Below are 15,721 nucleotides of genomic sequence, written 5' to 3' on the forward strand. Positions count from 1 at the left end.
TGTTTTCAATTTTGATTATATTTAACTGTTATCTGCTCTATTATTATTTCGTTCATGGCCTAGAATAACTTTTAGATTAGTTTAAGGTTCATTCTGTTTTTATTTCACGAGATATCTTTTATTTGCCCGACCTATAAAAGAGGCGTGCACTAAGTCGTAGTGAGCAGTCTGGATTTGAAGTTTAAATGATTTAGATTTAAATAAATAAATTTATGCTTTCTTATGGGATCTCCTAGAACGACAACAGCTAACGGTTTTATTTTTTCTTCTGTTCTAAAAACCCGGTTAACATTTTTTTTTTGTAGTGTTTAATAAGTATTGTTTAATTTTCAATTAAAATTGTTTATTATCTCTTTATTTTTATATTTTATTTATCTTTGTATATATTTTTTATACATGTATGGTAATGTATAAATGGATATAAGGTGAGATATATGCAAGGACTGATGATCGTTTTACAATCGAAAATGGCCAGGTAAGTTTAGATTTTAAGTAATTTTTTTTATTAAATAAACTTAAAAATTTTATTAAATAAAATTAAATTAAACGTGTGTGAAACGTTCTGAGGAATAATATGTTTAACCAATTTAAATATTTATGATCGTAAAATGATTTTGTTTCAAGAAATAAAAGCTAATTTATACAGAATAAAAAAAATTGTCCCGTTGTATGTATAAAAATTGCGTTCATGTTTGAACAAATGGCCATAAATTCTACCAAATTTCTGCAAGTATTTTCTACAAATATCTATTTATCAATTTTTTTTATTTTCTTAGGTGCCCAATAAAAGAGATCTATATATATTTTCTTCTGACTGTGATGAAATGAATAATGAAAACATAAGACTCTTGTCGTGAATAGAACTAAGGACCATTTGATAAGAAGCCAACATTGTAACCGATACACTTTCTGGTCAGCCATAGGTAAATAACACATTATATTTTATAATTAATTATCTTTACTGCCTAAGTTGAAACAAAACATTAACTTTAACTTAGCTAAGTTTGAATAATATGAATTAAGTCGACGCCACTGTGCCTAAATTTGTGGGTTTAATTTAATACCACTTCTATGACTATCTTTTTATGAAATAAAAAAAAAATGTATTTTTGTACCCTCATAAAATCAGGGTTATGAAAAATATTGAGAAAATAAAGGTCAATAAAATTTCCAGTATGCATTTTCCATAACATCATTAATTATATTAATTATCAAAGATATCTGGATTTTATTGAAAAAGTTCAGATTTACGAACATATGTTTTTTGAAGGTTGAAATAAAATACAGATATCTTGAAATATGAAATCCCAAAACACAACGCTCACTGAATTTCCCATGCATATTTCTCTCTAAGCTCCACGCGAGCGCGGCCGTGTAATGATTTTAGAAGTATTGCAATAAATTGCACAGAGAAATTTATTCCTCTTTCATCTACGATCAGCAACGGTAAATACGTATGCAAGGTTTTAGATTGAGATTACGGAGTAGCATACAAAATTTAGTATTGGATGATGCATGGAAAAATGTATCTTTTCTACAGGATATAGAAAATGTGATTAGAACAGTAAACATTATGTTTCACCGATCTAGCATCAAAAAGAAAAATGTTGAAGAATTACCTCAATTACCATGATGTTATATTATTTAAAGCATTAAATGAGGTTAGATGGTTATCCAGGTATTTTACAGTTGGTGATTTAGAAAAAATTACGATACATTAATTAAGTATTGTAAAGGTCAGATAGCATGGTGCAATGATCCTAATTGTAAATAATATAAAATAGATTCTGACTAATTCACAATACCGGGTAGCAATATTTGTTCTGTAAGATGTATTGGACGAGCTTAGTTCCTTGTGCTAATATCTACAAAAAAGTGATTTAACAATTGCTGATGCTCATCAGTAAGTAAAAATTAAAATTAACAGATTAAAACCAAATATTTAAAATAAATAAATATTTTTATTTTTAAGAGAAATATTATTGAAAGTCAAAATTATATTGAACGATTATTATTATTATTAATTATGATTGAAATTTATTATTTGATTTACCCAACGTGTATGCTTGCATTTAGAAAGAAGATTTCCAGATGAAGACTTAGAAGATTGGCAAGCGATTGATAATGAAATTATTATAAATTCAGGAAACAATTTTGATTTCGGAAAGCAAAGTATAATACAGCTTTATTTAAAATATTTATGTAAAATAAAAACGTTGATATAGAAAATATGAAACGAATATTTAAAATTGAAATTTATAATTTTTGAGAAAAGTAAACTAGGATTGTTCAAGACTTTTATCGATACATCAACCTTTGTCCAAACTAACCCTAGATTATCTAACCTTTCCTTTCTATATAACATTATGGGAACTTTTCAAGCATCCAACGCAAACTGCAAACGTAGATTTTCTGTTATGAATTCCACAAAAACAAAAAACGGAAACAGACTCGAAAATGAACACTTGGGTAACCTTACAAGAATTAAATTACATTTAGCCAATGGTCAAGAAGTAAATACAAATGAAGTTTTTAAAGAATGAATTTCTATAAAATATAGAACCCAAAAAGTTAAAAAAAATATTAATCTAAAATAAAATAAGTTACCATTTTTTTTTTTTTTTTTTTTTTTTAAATATGTATACATATATGAATGTATTGTATAATTGATATATATATATAACAATAAAAAATTTTGCTAAACTTGATTTTTTAATGGTAGTAATTGATTTTTGAGCCCGCAATTATGAAAAAAATTAAAGGGAACTTTACTCCGATGATGTTGCTATTGATATTGTCATATAGGATAATATCAACAGCAACATCATGGCATACATCAACAGCAACAGTATTACATACTTTATATATGCTGTCACAGTAACCATATTAACTAATTTAGTGGGATAATTAATTTTTAATAAAAGATATTTATTTCTTTAATTATTTTCCTTCTGTCTATTGGGTTAGTAATGGGAGCAACATCATGGGAGATTCAGTGAGCGTTGTAAGCGGTAATAAGTACTATATAACTATTCCATAAGTTCAGAATTTGTCAAAAAATATTAAAAATATTTTGAAACAAGATTTCATTGTGGCATTTAAAAACTTCAACAATTTTAACCACTTTCTCTCAAAATTGAAAAGGTGTAACTGTCTAACGTAGTGTACGAGGTCTATTCAAAAAATAACCTAACTTTTTTACTTACGCGCCAACGGAGATAAGTGACGTGCGGTTGGCAACATTGTGTTCCGCATAACCTCCTCTGTAATCACATTTTCTTGGATTGTGGATATCTCGTTTAGTTTTCGTGTTATTGTTATTTGAGTGTAACGTGTAAGTAATGAATCTAAGATTATGTATTGATTTATAAAGAAATGGCTATTCAGTTATACGATATACTATTAATAGCTATCAAATTTCCGGGTTAGGTAAATACTAGGAGAAGTGATGGGTATAAGCCAGTTCATCATCATGTACTGACCGGTCCAATAGTGTGAATCATATAATTACGTAGGTTATGTTTTCTAGTTGTACTTGATAAAGCCTTAAATTTGAAGCAAAACGTCCTGTCGTTTGTGTTTTTACTTTATATAATCATTGTGATACTGTAAAAAATTTATAATGGTCGGTTTTCATGAAGATTTATGAAAATAGAATATTTGTAATCTAAGTTTTTTATCTGTGTATTTATTTTCATCATCTGCGTAGTGATTTATTTGTGATCTGAATATTTTGTGTCCCTGTTTTTATTATAATACCCAACTAAGAAATATTAATTCATGATTATATATTTATATATCTTTATATAAAAATATCTTTTTATGTAAGATAAATTATACAGATAAACAATAAAAATATAAAATCTGTCCTGCTAATAAGACCGTCTTTAAAATTATAACGGAAATAACATTTTTTAAATTATAGCGCCGGCTGCAATCGCAATAGAAACCTGAGTAAGTAATAAACAAGTCTTACCCTAGTAATTGTCTTGATCTTTCACGAAGCTTCTTCTATATGTTCCCCCCTTCACTCTAACTACCTTACATATATCTACCCGACATCGTTCTCTCTTTTATTTTCAAGTCTTATTGGATTTAATAGGTAGTGGATCTTGAAAATAAAAGTACGTTTAAAATATGCGCGTCAGAATTCTTAACTCTAAGAATATGTTTGCGAAAAGATTAATATGAGTTTAAATTGATTAACTACATAATTTTTACATATAATCAAATAATTTTCAACCGACTACTCTAAAAAGTAGATACTTTATATATGTTCTTTAAGCCAAATGAGCCGATTTCTATGATTCTTTTTTGCTTTGTAAAGGAAATTTTCTGTGATGGACACGCCGTAAATCTCACTCGAGAAAAATTTTTTTAACGTTATAACTAGAGACCGGATTATATGCAACATAAAAAGCTTGAAATATGCATGAAAAGTGTCAAAATATGCAACATTAAATAATAAAAAAAAAATAGTAATTTTTAGTTTTTTTTTATTTCAAAATCAGTATACAATTAGTAAGTAGTTGAATAACATATCGATAAATTTGATAATTAACAATTATTTAACATTTTGTTACTTTTGTAAACGTGAACAATCAGGTGCTGTTCCAAAGTTCGGTAGTAAGAGTGTGTCTTCGATCACTCAAAATATTTTTATACGTGGAAAAGGATCGCTCCACATCCACTGAGGTAATTGAGCAGTAATTGAATTTGGGTGCTATATTAACACTTATTGTTTCTGGCAAAAGTTCACCCGTCCCATTAATAAAACTATAAATTGACATAACGGTTCAAAGCCTAGGTTATTGTTCAAAATGCTTTCAAATTTTTCTTTAAGATTACACGGGAATACGTCTGGCAATGCGGAGTTCATCTGGTGGATTTTATTAATTAACTGAATAGATTCAGTCAACGCCAAACCTTGAGTTTCAAGCTTTTTAATACTCGCAGGTATGTGGGGAAAATGAGTACTAATCATAGCTACAATTTTTTTTTATACTAGAATCGTTAAATGCTTCTTTGGACTGACAAACTGCCATATCGAAGTCGTTTACTACACCTTTGATGCCTCGAAATTTTCATTGTAAAACAGCACAGCTTCAATCCACGTTCCTCATCGAGTTACCACTGGTTCGGGAGGTTTGGGAGCCGGCAAATCCACCGTTTGGCTGGTTACAACGTAATAATTAATTTAATAACTAGGTACCTTACCGAAAAATATTGTAAATATAGCGAAAATATGCATCATCACTAGCTTTTAAGGAAAATATGCAAAAACCGGTGAGAATGGACTTAATATGAAATGCATATGCAAGTGCATAAAATCCGGTCTCTAGTTATAACTCAATTAAAAGAAAGTATAGAAATCGGTTTGGGTGTCAAGGTTTTTTCAAATGTGGTCATTTCAAGAGTAGTAAAAAAACAAAATGATTCACGTACATACATACTACTCATATTTATTTGTAATTTTATTAATATCTCCGGACTGGCTAACATAATTCTTCGAAAATTGCCCAAATATTTCAATTTATGGAGAACTGGTAACATTCAATTTTCAATTTTTGACAGAATTAAAAAAAAGTTAAGTGGTAGTTTTTGCTATTGTTAATTTTCGTAAACAGCTCATAGAAAATGGAGCTTCAGTACGATGTAAATACTTTTTAAGTACGTCTTAAAAAGTATTTACTTCGGATTTAGGAGTGGTGGAATATTCAACATTATTTGTTAATACACACACACACACACACACACACACACACACATACACACACACACACACACACACACACACACACACACACACACACACACACACACACACACACACACACACACACACACACACACACACACACATACATACATACATATATATCCCCACGAAGAAACTTTCAGGACACGTTCTAATGATGAAAATAATAAAAAAGTTCATATACGAGTAAACATGGATCAGGAAAGGTTTTATTTTCGAATTATGGCTAGCAAAAGATTTCGCCTCTTAAATAAAAAGACGTCCTACTGTAATTTTTGGAACTCACATTAAGGGGTAAATTTGATGGTTTCTTATATAATTTGAACTGAGAAATAGGATAAAATAGATCCAAGAACTGTAACTATAGTAGTTTTTAAGTTATCCGCATAAAACACAAAATTAAGTATCAAAAAAGAATTTTTATTTAGGTTTGTAGTACAATAGCTTTGTTAAACGACTAATAAATGCGGAAGACCTAGTAACAAAACTTGTAGAGAATTTAATTCTCAGAAAATTAATGTAAATACAGCCAATAAAAAGTACATTCTTTAAAAATCGGTTTTTTTTATTGAACCAAAACAGACGATAAACAGACAGAAAATCCTATTGTTCATTCTGTTCCTAATAAACATTATTCTTAACATAAACATTATGATTTTGAATTTGAAATTAATAATTCTTGAAATAGTTTGGTTAATCGAAACCTCGTTACACAAAACCAAAGTAACATAATAGGTTGAATACTCTTTACCTTTCTTAGTTTCATTCTTTTATCACTTGTTCACGCATTCGGAACTACTCTATTAATAAAATTAATTAAATCATATATAAATTAAATGAAATTAGAACAACAAACGATAAAGAAACCTTTAAATGAAGTAAATTAATATTTACTGGGAAAGAAATTTACCCGATTAAATAGTTCTTTAGTAAATATAATATAAAAATGGCTATAAATACAAATAATACACTAAAAGAGATTTTACACAAACGTGAAGAAAATTAAAATTAAGATATAGCAAACACATGAGATCTTTTAAAAATAAAAAATTACGATTCTAATTATGGAATGCATTTTATAAAAGAAGGACATATCTCAATGAAATTAACTCACAAATGTATTAAAGGAAGAAGAATGAACATTTTAGAAAATCTAGAAATCTTCAAATTGAAACGTAAAAATAAAACGATCATAATTGGTACTTAAACGAAATGGAGAAGATATTGCCGAACTTATCCAGCATTTGCATAAAGGTTCAAAGTTGAAAATCGTTTATTCATTCATTCTTTTGGTAACTTGCTCATAAAATTTAGATAGAATTTCTTCAAATATTGTATTTTGATATATGAAACAAGAGATTAATTTTTAGACATTAAAATGTTATAATCTTCTACCTTAATGATGAAGTTTGTAAATAATTTTTCCTTATAATATTCCTTAAGGAATAATATTTCCTTAAGTCTGATATGGGCACTATATGACTTTCTTGTACACCTATTAAATTACATATACACATTTTTATAAAATGAAAAATATATAAAATTTTATTTCATTCATAACACCTGATATTTTTTCATATATGTATTTTTTTTTATTGTTATTTAATTTTTTTTCATAATATTTTTTTCTAATGAGAGGTTAATAATTATTAATAAATCAATATATTAAAATTAAAAAAAAATTAAAGTCAGATTCGAACCGATTTGCCTTCCTCTTTTAAGTACAAAAAATTTCATTAACTAAAATTTCATTTGGCTATAACTCTGGAACCAATGTAAATAAGTACCACTCATAACATATGGTTGAAAAGCTCTCGATGAGAGCTTATTATTGAAGTTAAGAAAAAGTCCAAAATTCAAAGTTTTTGGATTTTGGCGTTTCTTGAACACTTTTAGTCCAGTCGATTGCAATCAAAAAGGGATGTGTACAACTAGGTGTTATAACAGTCATAAATCCAAAATTTCCACATCCTAAAGCTAATCGTTTTTGAGTTATGCGAGATACATACGTATCTCACGTCACACCGAATATTTCCGTTACTTCGTAAAAGGAAGTAATTAATCCCCATTCTAATAAATGTTTATTTAGAAAAAAAAGAAATGAAAATTTTAAGTCGATTCGAAAAAGGAGAAAACTTCTTGTTTTTATGATGAGGTATAATATTCTTAATTAACTGATATGGTTTTAAAATTATTCGTTTCGTGATAACGTCTGAATTTGAGAAAAACTGTAAAAAAGAAAAAGTACAAATTAAAGGTCGAAAGAAAAAAAAAATTGTAAATATACTTTTTTTACAGATGGGGTAATTTATGAAAGCATATTTCAGTGATATCTCTAATATAATTTTTTCATAAGCTAGTGAATAAGAATAAGTAATCTTTTATGTACTCAAATTCCTTTGAGTTACAGCATCCCCTCAATATCTCCCTTACTTTTCATCCATTTTTTTAATAAAAAATTAATAAAATTAATATCCCGTAACAAACGACTTACCTCACCAGATTTAATGGTTGTAGATTAAATCGTTCCATAGGTATAATACCTGGAAATATTTAAACTTCTGCAGCATTATAGAAAAAAAATATTATAAAAGCTGATAGGTAAAAATGATAACCGCTTGAATGTTGTATAAATAAATAAATCTAAATTCTGATACATTATACAGATACATTATCATTGTAAGATAAATTATAAATATACTCGTAAATACAAATTATAGAATAAAAATTAGATGTGATTAAAGTCCGTGTTAATTATTTATATTCAAACACATGAAATAATGTCGAGGTTAATATATTACATATAAAAAATTATTACAAAATAATTCACGATTCAAAAGTCACTATTGACATTATTTTTTGCACATATTTTTGTACATGTTGAACGGGATGCAGGTAAATAATTCGTTTTATTTTTAATTAATATTATTTAAAAGTTTTAAGATTAATATTGTTTCCGTAATAGAAAATATTTTAATTGAAATTTAAATAAATTGGTGGGAAGTTTTTTCGGATGGTTTGAAGATTTATTAAAAATAGCATAAAGGCTCTTTCTCGTAAACTAAAGTATTGTGTAAAGTTATACGAAAACAGTTCCGTTGTCTGGTTTGTTAGAAGAGAATGTAGTTATTTGTTAAGAATAACTGACCATTCTTTTTAGCAAAGATTTAACATATGTAGTATTTACTTCCCTGTACGAACTAAAGGAAGTATTGTGATCGCGAAAAATTTCAGTTTCCAACGGAAATATCTATTTGACCAACTCTGAAATTATTTTGACTGGTTTCGGCGTGACGTCTGTACGTTCGTATGTATATACGTACGTATCTTGCATAAATCAAAAACTATTAGCCGTAGGATATTGAAATTCTGGATTTAGGACTGTTGTAACATCTAGTTGTGCACCTCCCTTTTTGATTGCTATCGACTGAACCAAGTGTCCAAAAAAGCCCAACAAATTTTGATTTTGGACTTATTAATAACTGTAGTAGTAAGCCGTCATTGAGAGCTTTTCAAGGATATATGATAAGTGGAACTTATTTTCATTGGTAACAAATTTTCTTTGATTTTCAGAGGTATAGCCAAATGAAATTTTAATTTGGATCTTAGAAGGGCAAGGCACATCGGTTCGAATCAGACTCATCTCCTTTTTTTTAATTTAAATATATTGATTTATTAATAATTATTAACCTCTGATTGTAAAAAGAATTTTGCGATAAATAATAATAAAAAAAAAGATGAAAAATGTCAGAAGTTATTAATGAAATAAAATTTTATGTATTTTTTATTTAAAAAAATGTGTGTATATGTAATTTAATAGGCGACCAATGAAGTCATGTGGTTCCCAAATCAGATTTTATGTAGATTTCATAAGAAAGCTACCTATTATAAATTCGATGTAACTTCGCGTTTCACATTTCCCAGACCCCAAAACTACTGTCAGTTCAAAAGTTTATATATATATATATATATATATATATATATAATATGGAAGCATTCGAATAAAATTAATTTTAAAGATACTAATTTCTAAGTGGTGATAATAAATTAAAACAATAAATTTTAAAATTGTTTAAAACTACTAATATACACCATAATTCCATATAAACAAATTTTTTATTTTCTAGGAAGGGGGTGAAAATTTTTGGATAATTTTTTTTTGTTGTTTAACTTTTCCGGCTACATCCTGACCCCTTTAGGAAAAGAACCCGATTTGTGACGATCCTGGTCGCCACACCACTCCCTAATCCTGATGGATTTTACCGGAGGTGATCTTTTAGACCCTCTAAACTTGATAACATAACGCTGCCATCAGTTTGTCCTCTGACATCGATGCAAATGCATCGTGAGACATTTCCATCAGTTTATTTACACAACTGTCACCTTCGTATGGCCTCTTTCAGTCATGACCACCTAACTTACAGCCCTCAGCTATCAAATACGATTCGCGGAAGCGTGATCCCCGCGTCTTTCCTAACACCGAAGGTTTCACACCAATTCCCCGGTTCCAGCGATATATCCTGCTGTATCTATAAGGAAAGTATATACGTAGATCGATCAAAAGATTTTTTTTAAATTACTTTTTTTTTAATTTTGTGCATTTAGAGAATATTTTTAAAAAAAGATTTTTTTTAACAAAAAAAAAATAGATTTAAATACGTAGATTATAAATAATCTGTGAAAATTCATTTCTATTTCAATCCTCCCAAGTCCAAAAATCTATCTTTGTAATGAAGAAAGAATTTGGTCTATTTGTATCTTTATGTTATAGTAATTCCTTTTAATTGAAAAACAATAACCGAAATTATGATTTTTTCTCACAATTTTATGTAAAGAAATGTATTTCTAATTTTATGATACATTTATTAAATAAAAAATACATAGGTATAGTTATACAAAAATGTTTAAAAACTTCCTTTATACGTTTTAGTCGTACTTTAATTAAATTATCATACACTGCATGAGTTTAATAAGTAGGTTAATTTGGATTTTAAAAGATAACATCATATATTGAAATTTCTAATATATTTATAAAATATCAAACATTAACTATACAAAATAACGAAATAATGAAGGTTTTGGTTGTTGAAATACAATTGTAAATTAACAAAACTTAATTTACCCCCATACAGGGGGATGTTTCCAAAAGTAATGTGGAATATTTTATTGTCACCCGACCTTAGTAACTGTGTAAAATATCAGTAGGCAATGCCAGGAAGTATGTTAAATTAAGGATGCAAGATTTGAGGACAAACGTGAAAAAAAACATTGTGAGTTAAAATAAAGTAAGTAAAAAACCGATTATTTCTATACTTGTACGGTAGATGGTTTTTTGTTTTATTTTGACATACATTTTGTGTTCTTTTTTTCAATCACATACATTAAACATAACACGTCATAAAACAAAACTTAACACAAAACAAAACGCCCAAACGTATTAAATCCTCCACAAGTATAGAAATAATCAGGTTCTTTTTTTATATTTTTATACTTATTTGTTTAACTATATATCATAAAATTAGAAATAAATATTTTTACATACAAATGAGGAAAAAACGAATTGATAGTTTTGGTTATTGTTTTTCAGTAAAAAAGAATTATTTTATCATAAAAATAGAGCTTAAATTATTTTTGCTTTACAAAAATATATTTTTTGGACACAATGATTTACTTTGCGTTCAATAGAAAACGAACACGTTGGAAATGACCCTTTTTCGTAAATGCTGATATACCGAAGAAGGTTAAAAAATAATACTTTAAAAAGAATCTTTATTAGGTACGGAAAGAATAACATGATTTTCTATTTTTCGTCTGTTTTGTTTAAAAAAAAAAACCGAGTTTTAAAACTTTCTATTTGCTTTTTATTGGCTGTATCTACAACTTTTCTCAGAATTAAAGTCCCTTCAAGTTTTGTTATTAAATAATTTATTTGTTACTTAAGAAAGCAATTGTACTAAAAAACAAAAAGAAATTTGTTTGTCGATGAACCTAATTCTGTGTTTTACGTCGGATATTCTAGAAAATACTGGAGTTACAGTTCTGGAATCTGTTTTACCTTATTTTTCAGCTAAAATTACATAAGAAACCGTCAACGTTACTCTTTAATTTGGGTACCAAAAATTACAGTAGATCTGAAATCCCGGCTAAATTTTTCGCTAGCCGTAACTCGAAAACAAAGCATTTACAGACCTATGTTTATATGAACCTTTTTTCCATTATTTTCACCAGTAATGTCCTGAAATTTTCTCAATTTTTTCGTGGGACACTAAACATAATATGTAGCATCGGAAGAGATAGTGGGAATCTTACATAAAGTTCTGTGTTCGTGTGTCACATTTGATGATCTTGATGAGGGTTTCATTTTTTTTTTAAATAATTATTTCCTTATGGATTACCAAAGTATTCCAACAGAATTTAGTTTGTTTTACTTAATATAATAGCGAAATAGTTGATAAATGAAATTTTTTGGAATAAATTTATATATAAAACTTTAAAAAGTATACATATGAAATTTTGTTGAAACATATGTATATGTAATAAAACTCTAAAATATATATTTATTAAAAAGAGTTTTATTTCTAATCATAATGAGACTGATGACATAGATATAGACCGGTTACAATCGGTTAAACATTTTTATTTTTATTCTTTTATCTGAATGTAAAATTCATTTGATTCGTCTAATAAATTAATAAGGTCATATGTTTTACTTAACATTAAAGATAATATACTGACATAAACTAAAATTATACACTACCTCGCTTAGCAGGAGCATATAAAAGTTAATTGTCCAAGTTGTCACCTTGTTCATTTTCGAGTCTATATACCAAAGATTAGATTGTAAAGGAGTATTCTGTTGTATAAGATAACCTAAAAAAAAAAAACTAAAACTAAAATACCTTTGTTGGGATAACAAATTAATTCGGAGTTACGTTAATGTTTATTTTTTTTTATTATTTTTTTATGAATGATGTGTTACGAGTGGGAGATATTAATGCTGTTTCATCTGATCGATTCATTAATCATGGAAAAAGTGTTTCAGTAGTACATTGGTGTTGATGCAACATCACCGCGACACGCGGGCTGGTTGGCGCGCGTTAAACTGTAATGTAATATTACCGCTACAGCTGTAAGCTACCTTAGTAATTTTACTTTTTTTATTTATTTAAGAAAACAATTACTTGTTTTATTTTGTAGTTTTTTTTTATTTTTATTAAAACACTGAAGCGAATATTTATCTACAACTATAATTTTCAATTCTAAACAATTCTACAGATCCATTTCCATACTCCCCACGTACAAGCTTCAAGCTTCTGTAGTGAATTTATTCATCAAAGAAAAAGTACACTAACACTGAAATCGCAGCCAACAGGTAATCTGTGCGCCCGGGTGTGTGTGTATGTGCCGGGTAAGTATGGAAAGGGTAAGTATTTAAGTATGGAAACAGCTTTATACTTCATATCTGAGAGGTATTTGGAGGCAGAGAGAAATGGGGTCGGTCCTACATAGTTAAATAAAATCTACATTAAGTAGGTTTTTCATTTTTTCCGCCATATTGAACTAAACTTAATCTTTTAATGAGGTGGACATATGAAACATGATTTAGATTTAAAATTTTACAAGAAAAACAATGGTGAAACCCGTTTTTCTGTTGATGCCTTCGGTATTGAGTATAAAGATTTAAAGCTGCAATGACAGAAAAATTGTGTTAACAATAAAACGAGGTAAAATACGTAGCATGAACAATTTTATTGTATTTTACATTCATAATGCATCCAATAACGAACATTAAATAGAGTTCGATAATATTGACAATAATATGATAATAAACAATAACTAATAATTAACAAACAAAAAAAAATAATAAATAAATAAACTGCTGTATATCAACTGATGTTATTTATTTTAAATATTATAATATTTATTTTAATAAATGTTTTCGATCGTAAATTTCATATGAAATAAATTTTGAAAGCATACCGTTCTAAAATTAATATTCAAAATGCTTTCCCCTTACAGCTTGGCGGTGTGCTAACCTAAAGTAATATCCGTTTATAACTTGTTCCATCATGTCTGGTGGAACAAGAGCAATTTTTCAATTCTTCTTCTTTTCAAGTCTTCAATGCCTGCAGGTTTTGTTTTGTAAACATTATGTTTCAGGCATCCCAAAAAAAAATAATCCAAGAGTCAGATCCGGGGACATGACAGACCATGCTGTGGCTCTTCTACGACCTATCCAGCGATTTGGATATAGTTTATTTAAAATTTTCCGTGCCCTTAGATAATAATGAGGTGGTGTCTCATCTTGCTGAAAACATACGTTATTATTTAATTCTTGTCCAAAATTTTGCCGGACATTTGGTAAAATCCTATCGGATAATAAATTGCAGTAGGCATCTCCTGTAAGATAGTCATCTAAAATAAAAGGACCTACAATACTACGACTGACGAAATTAACGTTCATGACCGCCCAAACGTTCACTCTCTGAGGGTGCTGTGTGTGAGCTTCCAACATCCATCCGGGGTTGTTATCGCTTCAATATCGACAGTTTTGCTTATTCACACGATCATTTAACATAAAAGTCGCTTCATCATATATATAATATAGTACTGTTTAAAGTTCGTTATTGTGTACATTATGAATGTAAAATACAATAAAATTGTTCATGAAACGCGTTTTACCTTGTTTTATTGTTAACATGATTTTTCCCTCATTGCAGCTTGGAATGCTTATAACTGGATAATAAAGGCAGAACAGAAAAACGGGCTTCACCCTTGTTTTTCTCGTAAAATTTTAAATCAAAATCATATGTCACATGTTCCAACTTCCTATTTAAAAAAAAAACTTAAGTTTGATTCAATATGGCGGATCCAAGATGGTAGACAAGAATTAAACACCCACCATAATGCAGATTTTGAAACTATGAAGAACTCTAATTTTTTTTGCCTCCAAATACCTCTCAGATATGCAGTCAATATAAAGCTGTTTCCATAATTAAATATCACTCTGCACTGTATTGTATATATATATTATATATATATGTATCGGGTGTCCAAAACCACCCGTCCATCCGTTTTAAAATTACAAAAAGTGGATTTTTACTTCCTTTTACGAAGTAAAGAAAGTATTGTGATTGCGAAAAATTTCGGTTTTCAGTTTTGAACGGAAATATGCATTTCGACCATCCCTGAATCCATTTTGACTAGTTTCGGCGTGACGTCCGTACGTACGTATTTATCTCGCATAACTCAAAAACGATTAGCCGTAGAATGTTGAAATTTTGGATTTAGTCCTGTTGTAACATTTTAATTGTGCACCTCCCTTTTTCGTTGCAATCGACTGGACCAAAAGTGTCCAAAAAAGCCCAAAATCCAAAAGAAAATTGGATTTCGGACTTTTTCTTAAATGCAGTAATAATCCGTCATTGAAAGCTTTTCAACAATATATCATAAGTGGTACTTATTTTCATTGATTCCAGAGTTATAGCCAAATAAAAAAATTAATTAATGAAATAATGGGATCTTACAAAGGGAAAGCAAATCGGTTCGAATCCGACTTCATATACATATATTTTTTAAGCTTTTTTTTTAATTTAATTATATTGATTTATTAATAATTATCAACGACTGATTGTAAAAAAAAAAAAAAAAAATTTACAATAAATAATAATTCAGTAATAGTAAAAATAAATATATGGAAAAATATCAGAAGTTATTAATGAAATAAAATTTTTTGTACTTTTCATTTTTTTAAAACTGTATATATGTAATTTAATAGCGGTACAAGGAAGTAATGTAATGTCTACATCAGGTTTGTTGAAAAACTGATGGCCCCAAATTAATTAAACAGGGTATGCTCTATCGATTGATTATATCTTCCGATTCCCACTGAAAGTAAGTTATCCAACTGGAAGTTAATTCTTTAAAATAGAATATGTATATTCTGACCACGGATTAGGATTC

Source organism: Lycorma delicatula, chromosome 5, assembly GCF_047948215.1.
Source record: "Lycorma delicatula isolate Av1 chromosome 5, ASM4794821v1, whole genome shotgun sequence".
Classification (NCBI taxonomy): domain Eukaryota; kingdom Metazoa; phylum Arthropoda; class Insecta; order Hemiptera; family Fulgoridae; genus Lycorma; species Lycorma delicatula.